Source organism: Mytilus galloprovincialis, chromosome 4, assembly GCF_965363235.1.
Source record: "Mytilus galloprovincialis chromosome 4, xbMytGall1.hap1.1, whole genome shotgun sequence".
In the NCBI taxonomy this organism is placed as follows: Eukaryota; Metazoa; Mollusca; class Bivalvia; order Mytilida; family Mytilidae; genus Mytilus; species Mytilus galloprovincialis.
In genome coordinates, this window is record NC_134841.1 from 41,990,174 (window position 1) to 41,998,070 (window position 7,897).

The 7,897-nt window shown below is 31.6% G+C and overlaps 1 pseudogene; it reads right to left on the reverse strand.

The window, feature by feature from the left end:
- Positions 1-638: 638 nt before the first annotated feature.
- On the reverse strand, positions 639-2,261 carry LOC143070608 (complement C1q tumor necrosis factor-related protein 3-like; annotated as a pseudogene).
- Between the last annotated feature and the right edge of the window lie 5,636 nt (positions 2,262-7,897).

Genomic DNA, 7,897 nt, shown 5'->3' on the forward strand with positions numbered 1-7,897 from the left:
GCTTCGTAAGTTCTTTATTTTTCACGAGTCTTCTCGTTTATCACGATAATAGGCCATATACCAAATTATCTTTGTCTCTTTTGTAGCGCGTGCTTTTATTTCTTAACAAATGCGACAGGAGAAGTAATACAACTTTTCATATGTGTTTCTCGTTTTTTGTATAGCTAAAACGTTAGTTTCCCTGTTTGAATTGTTTTACACTGGTCATTTTTGAGTTTTTTACAGCTTGCTTTTCGGTGTGAGCCAACTTGCAGGCTCCGTGTTGAAGACCGTACTTTGACCTATAATTGACAACTTTTTATATATTGTGACTAGAATGAAAAGTTGTCTCATTACTACATCTTCTTAATTATATGTAATATATACTTGTGATGGACGATAGAACATGCCTCACATTTGATTGTTTCAGCATTAAACACATGATATAACTTGACTAAAAGGTCAATCAAAGGATAATAAGCTTCAAGGTATAGTCTAACGAATAAATATCCAAAAAAATGTCATATACACGGAACAGACTACTATGTGGAACAATTCCTTCAACTGCCTCATGTAGTCATAACAACTGTTAAATAACTGTTTTGTTTTCGGTACACACATTGGGTAATATAACTTAAAAGTTAGCATAGTTAAAGTCATTTCAATTTAAAATATCAATTTATTCAGAATGGCTACTGAAATAATTTTCGCTCATCTCATATAAAATTTAGAAGGACGCCAGAAAATGTAGGGAATCCAGCAGCAGGGTTAGCTGAAAGATAATCCCCCACTGTTTTATGCTGAACGTAGACGTCATCGCCAGTAGACAGTTGCAACAAGAAAGAGTTAGAACTACACTCATTATATCCAGTGTCGCCAGCCAATACTTTTCCAACAACTCGGGCGTTTACAATAAGCTCCAGGATAATGTAATGGTTTGTTGCTGCACATGCTGTTACGGAAAACTAGTACAGGCCACTTACAGGAGCGATAAAGTTTCCATGTACTTTAAAGTAGGCGTTACCAATGTTAAGCTTGACGGTGTCGAAAAGGATTATCTGGTTTTGGCTGGTGACTCTTTTGGTGAGCTCTGCCAAAAAGGCAACTGGTGCGTGTTTGAGTAAAGCTGAGAAAGACAAAAAAATAGGATCTTTTAAATGTTTAGCCCATGTTATTTAACAATTATACTATATGATATAATTTTTAGTATTAAACTTTTTCCGGCCTTAAAATTACCATTAATTATTACTCGAAAATTTCACTTTTTTATTTAGATCTTATCATATTGACGTGCACAATTCGTTTTGGCGGTCTAGACGTTTAAATCTTGAAATCAATTTGTATAAACAATGACTTAAGTCAATGCCAAATCTTAAATTTTTATTTCATTACATGTATGTTCCTGATGATCACAATATGCAGACTTTTTTTTTGAATTTGAAAAATCTTTAGAAGCACCAGCACGGAGTGCTCTGATAATTAGTTATTAAAATTTATTTCATGAAATGCAAAATTCAGACAATTTTTAGCATAATACGATATTTATGTAATACTATCATAAATTGTCTATGCATATTTCCCTGAATAGATAAATAAATAAAAAAAAAAAAAAATTGGCATGATTGTCTCCAAATGACACAGAAATTATCACGTACTAGTATATGTCACCGTATGGCTTTCAGCAATGAGTTACATGTAAGTCAGTCATCATCGCAAATGTTTAAACATATTTAGAAACACGTCCTCACTGAAGGATTAGTTTAAAAGAAATTGCATCTTTGATTTTTCTGCACATATATTTACATACATCACAGACATTTATAAGCTTATAATAATCTTATAACTAGTAATTTAGAATATAAATGTTCTGTAAAACCAAATGAATTTTGCAAAAATTGTTCATCCGAAACTACTTCAAATAGTATATGAAATTTCTCGTAAATTCCGAATGAGATGATTTTGATCATATTGAAAGTTTACATAGATATTTTCATCAAAATTAGAATAAGCGATCATATTAACGCTGAGAAATAAAAAAAGCTCACCGTTTTCTTTCTCCAGAGCTTCGACTCTTTGCGTCAGGTTATTGACTTTACTAAGTAGAGAATCAAAATTTTCTTCCATTAAAATTCTTTTTAAAAATGTTTGTTCATTCTCCGGTTCATTTCTGAATACAGAATTAGCAAAGCAGACCGCAAAACATTGCACAACACACAGCCAGACTTCAACTTGAATAAATGCCATGTTACACAAGAGGTTAGCTGTAAGTTATAACGTGTCAAACTATTATACACTACATGTATTTGAACACTTATATATAGTTGATAAGAGTCCAGTTGATTATTCTCGTAAGTTATATCTTAAAAAGTCACAATATTTAGTCATATCGGATCGCCATGTTACAAAAGCTGAAAATTACAGAAAAATATCGCAATGGAAACTTATTTGAACTGTAGAAGAGCATGCATATAAAAAAAGATGATTGCCAATGACACAACTCTCCACAAGAGACCAAAAATACACAGAAATTAACAGCTATAGGTCAACGTACGACCTTCAACAATGAGCAAAGCCCATACCGCATAGTCAGCTATAAATGACCATAAATTGACAATGTAAAACAATTCAAATGCAATGCAGTCGATGATAAATGTAACTGTTAAAAAAATAAGAAAAAGAAAATAATGCCTTTTTATGATACCATAAAAAGTAATCTTAGTACTTTTAAAATAAATATATTTTATAATGTTCATATTCCATTCATACGTTTAATGGTTGTTATTATGAACTATAAAGTGAAGTAGCCGCTTATACGCAGCAGCATACTACTGAACACGTTTTATCATGTCACGATTTGTTATTTTTTCGCTGAACCTAAATTTCAGTTCTTAATAAATAAACAGGCAACCAACAATCTAATAGATAACATGCTTACATATATATCTCATAAAACAAGATGATGACATATGACTGTTTACCGTCTAATTGCAATGTAAGTTAAACGCTTACCCAAGACGAAAAACGTGCTTGTCGAATCCTGCTTTATACTTAACCGACGCTCTGAGCCGGAATATTAATGTGCTCGTCCACAAGGTTAAACATGTGATTCTACCCTCACGCATTTATCATTAGATCACTAGCTTGTCGACTATTTTTTTTTAAACTTTTTTCTGCTTCTGAAGACGCCATCACTGGACCACCTAGGCGGTTTGTAAACAATAAGCTAAAATAAATTACAATGAGATTGTAACCTCCCTTTGCTAATTAATAATCGTGTTCTGACAACACTGACTGAGACTTGTCACCGAATTTGTACTTACATGTACCATGAACAACATGAAGGTTATCACCACATTCCGAAACAGTGGTGACATCATTCTTCGATTCTACAAACTCCGAAACAGTGATGACATCATGCGTCAATTCTACAAACTCCGAAACAGTGTTGTCATCGTGCTTTGATTCTACAAACTCCGAAACATTGAGTGACATCATGCCTCAATTCTACAAACTTCAAAATAGATGTGACATCATCGGCCAATTCTACAAACTCAGAAGCAGTGATGATTTAATGCTTCGATTTTTTTGTACCGGTAACGCTATATGGAGTTTGAGTTGCCACATGTTGACCAGGTGCTGTGTACCCTCCCAAAGCTTAATTAATCACTTAAAGTCATCCCCTGTATTTATTGGGCGTTTGTTTTATCCAGTCTCGTTAACGATATTCGTTGAAAGATGAAGCAATAAATGGAATATTTTGAGTCGAAAGTTGGTAATTTCAGGTGCTATAGTACATGTGTGTACTGTTTTCTAATCCTGAAACAGATTAAACGGATTACATGGTAAAGTACATTTTAATTTCTGACGGAAGTTCCATATTCTTACAAATGTGTAAAACATATATTGTAATTCAATTTATATAAAGCTAAAAGGTATCAAAACGTGTCTACATCAGAAGTATCTAATCCAAACACAGACATAAATAACTGTTTTATGTTATTGATGGGTTTCTCTCTTACATGACCGTCAGTTAAATGACATGATGTATGTTGTGTTTTCTTTGTTACTGATGCAGACAGTCTATTTACGGCACCATAGCATTCAGAACTGTCATCTTAAGAATTGTTGCAACTTGGAAAACATACTTCAAAATATTGGTATTCAAAGATTAATTGTAAATAAGTACGCTATTTTTCAAAATGAAGTCGTACAAATTTCCGGACAGCTAACTTTTTGATAAATGCTAAAATGGCAACAACTGTCTCGTTTATCAGATACTCGAGTTCATATGAGTCATTCATATGATTTGTACTTTTTTAACGACATTTTTCTTCATGTATTATTCTATGAAATATATATATATATATATAAATATGAAGGTTGATAACTTATTTCATACAAGATACAATGGAGTATGTGCCAAAGAGACAGTAGACAAACTATGTTCAAGCCTATGATTGCGTTGGATAAAAACCGCAATTTTTATACGTGTGCATGTAAAACAAATTTCGTAGTAGAAGGGTCTAAATACAGTACAAACAACATTTTTCAAAAGACCAAAAAAAGTGAAGAAGTATATTTAAACAAAACGCATTTGACTAACAGGTCGAACAACTGATGTTCTTTAACCCTGCTGACTGCCATTGGCGATTGCCAAATAAAATTGATCACAAGATGTAACAAAATGGATCTAAATATAAATTTAATACTAAACAGAAAACAATTAACTTGTGGCCACGATGTTATGCCACAAACATAAGGTGTTAATATTTTTTTGTACACCAGATCTGGATTTCGACAATAAATGTCTCTTCAGTGATGTTAGGGGTCGAAACGGTATACATGTACATGTATATATATATATATCAGTGAGACAGCAATCCAACGAAGCGAACAATCAACTAAAGGAACCTAGCAAAATTGTAAACGATAACAATGTATAATATAATTTGTATGTTTTAATGCGTTTTAATTGTTGTTACAAGAAATTAACAAGAAAATACTCTTACAAATTCAACAATTTAAGGAAAAGTATCAAAAATATGATTATAAGCAGCAAATCATGGCTGATCTTTATAATCGTTAACGTCATAAGCCACACGTTGTTTTTTGTCTGAGAACTATACCCTGTTTTGATATCTCAGGTCTAGTCAGCTCAATTTACTGCTTAATGTTATAAATATGTTCTCTGTTGCATAATATACACTTTGTACAGACAGTTTATTGCTATTATATATCATACATTAAACTGTATATGGTTAGACAGGTAAGATATAATTTACAATATTTATGGGAATAGAGTAGATGTAGTACTCTTCTTGTCTGATTGATTGATTTTGGAAGGTACAAATTAAATAAATAAATGTTTGATGCAAAAGTGTTATCAATTTTTAATCCCTCAATATCGAAAAAAAAAGTTGAGGCCTACTACCCCCTTAAAGACTTATGTTTAGCTGCTTTTAATATTTATTTTTATATTGGAATGTATGACTAATGTTCGTTTTACGTCTATTGGCAAATATTTCATGTACATGTATTTTAAGGACTGGAACGTGTTTTTTTCTGCAAAATTGGTCAATATGATATGAAGAGAGGGTAATTGGAAGTGAAACCTGTAAAGAAAAGGGTACGTTGAGTTCAGGCTGAAATGTATTAATATATAGTCCAGAGACTGAAGAAAAAGTACAACCAGGTTCCAGCCTCGATTTGGAAAGAATTAATGCATTAGACCCACTGTAACTCTAACATTGTTAGGTTGATTTTCTAGACATTATAAATATATCGCATTGTACGTATAAACTAGACACAGTGATATGAGTTAAAAATATTGTGTTACTGTTATTAAACAGACAAAAAGTGTATGGGAAATATTTAACAATAAACTGAACAAACAAAATAAGTTGTCTTATTCCGGATCAATTAAGACAGGCAATTGTGGAAAGAATTTCACAATGTCTATCATCGCCAAACCATTTCTGTGAGCGTGAATGTTTCATATTTTAATAGTTTAATTTTCTTTTATTTGCTTGGCATGAGGTCTTTAAAAAATTCCCAAAAATAATTTTTAACAAGATATAAAGACTTCCTTGTTGGTTTAGCTTACTGTGTGAATGAAAATTTAATATTTCTGTAGCTTACTATCTAAAACAAATCCGATCAGTGGCCCTGCTGCTACCATACGTCATCGTTAATGGAATCGTAGGTTTAACGGAACTTAAAAGGTTTTGTTATACAAATAGATGATTGCGACAGGAAGAGTGTTTTTTAATAGCTTGAAAGTTCACAAAACGCCTCTGGTTTTACCATAAATAATTTGAAAATTAGCACAAATGGAACAAGTGTGAATAGATCCAAATTCAAGGTGGATAATTTAACCCTGCAAAGATTCGTGTTTTATTTTGATATTTTTAATAATTCAATCCCATTGTCTTTGATATTTGTTTATTTGTTTTAATCAATGTATACCATTTGTGTGGTTGCTTTGTTGAATTATTCTTGCATCAGTCATATTAACTTAGATAATACAGAGCGCTTAAAAATGTCATATAAATGTGTTTGTATATAATAATTAAAAATGTTCTCATACGATAAAATTGAGAATGAAAATGGTGAATGTGTCAAAGAAACAACAACGCGTCCATAGAACAGACAACAGCAGACTATGCTTTAAAAAACTTGTTTCACATGTGATGAAATAACCAAGTTTCCGACATCTATAAATCAATGAAAGACAGTCTGACGAGGTCAGCAATGTTCTACCTGAGGTATAGATTACATTAGCTGAATTTGGCAAAACTTTTAGGCAATTCAAGATGGCGACTTAGATCCCTTTAGGTTTTTTCAGTATATGGATATGAATAGTAAACTGCACATTGCCAGAAAACAAAGAAATAGTGATGGCAACGTTAAATACGTTAATATAGTAATGCAAATAGACAGGAAATAATAAAAAATAAATTAAAAACATTGATTTACAAAATTTTAATCTGCTAACCGAGTCCCTGTGGTGGTATGTAGAAACGCGATGTAGTTTTAATTCTAAATTGACGATAATGATATTATGACCTGCAATCGTAATAATTCTATTATTATTGAGAATTTCTTGAAGCCAACAGGAAGTTATCAAACAAACCAGAAAGTTGTTTAAGAACGGAAGCCATACAACGAAACAAGTCAATAGAACAACAAAGAAATAATTTGATGATTTTGTATGTGTTTTAAAGTGTGCCCAAAGTGTAGTGAATATTTGCGGAAACGATTGTTAATATTTTAAGGTTGTTTCCAAAATCATTGCTATTCTAATTGTGTTAACAGAGAATTTTCAATGTTGATTATGTTGCCATTACTTACCTTTCTATTACTTCAAAATAGTTGTTGATTTAAATGTAATAGCATTGAATATACCAATACAGTTCAATTTGATACTGTACCAATAAACATGCCATTTTTTCGATATTGGATATGAATGCGATGCGTCTTGTGATTAAATATGAACTATTATACCTGTTCTTATATGTTTTGAAATAAAAGATAAATGTAATTTTGTTTCCCTTATGATTGGAGTCATTCATATTTGTAAACGTCTTTGAACATCTGATCACCTTTAATTAAAACGAATCGTAAAGACAAATCCTGATTAATAAACATATGGTTTTAAATAAAACTGATATTTATGAAGAAAATTAAAAGGGTGTCTTTTCTTAAATGACTAACTTGTTTTTAGTATTCGTAAGGGATGGCAATTCAAGATGCGTAAATTAATTATACTAAAACAGAATAATGTTATATTAATCCGTAAAATATTAAGCTACTGAACGACCTTCATCAATGGTTGCCTTTGCTCTTGTCAGTATTTGTCCTTGAAAGATCTGAGGTTGCTAGCAAGGTCATTTATACTAGTGCTAAAATTACACCTTGT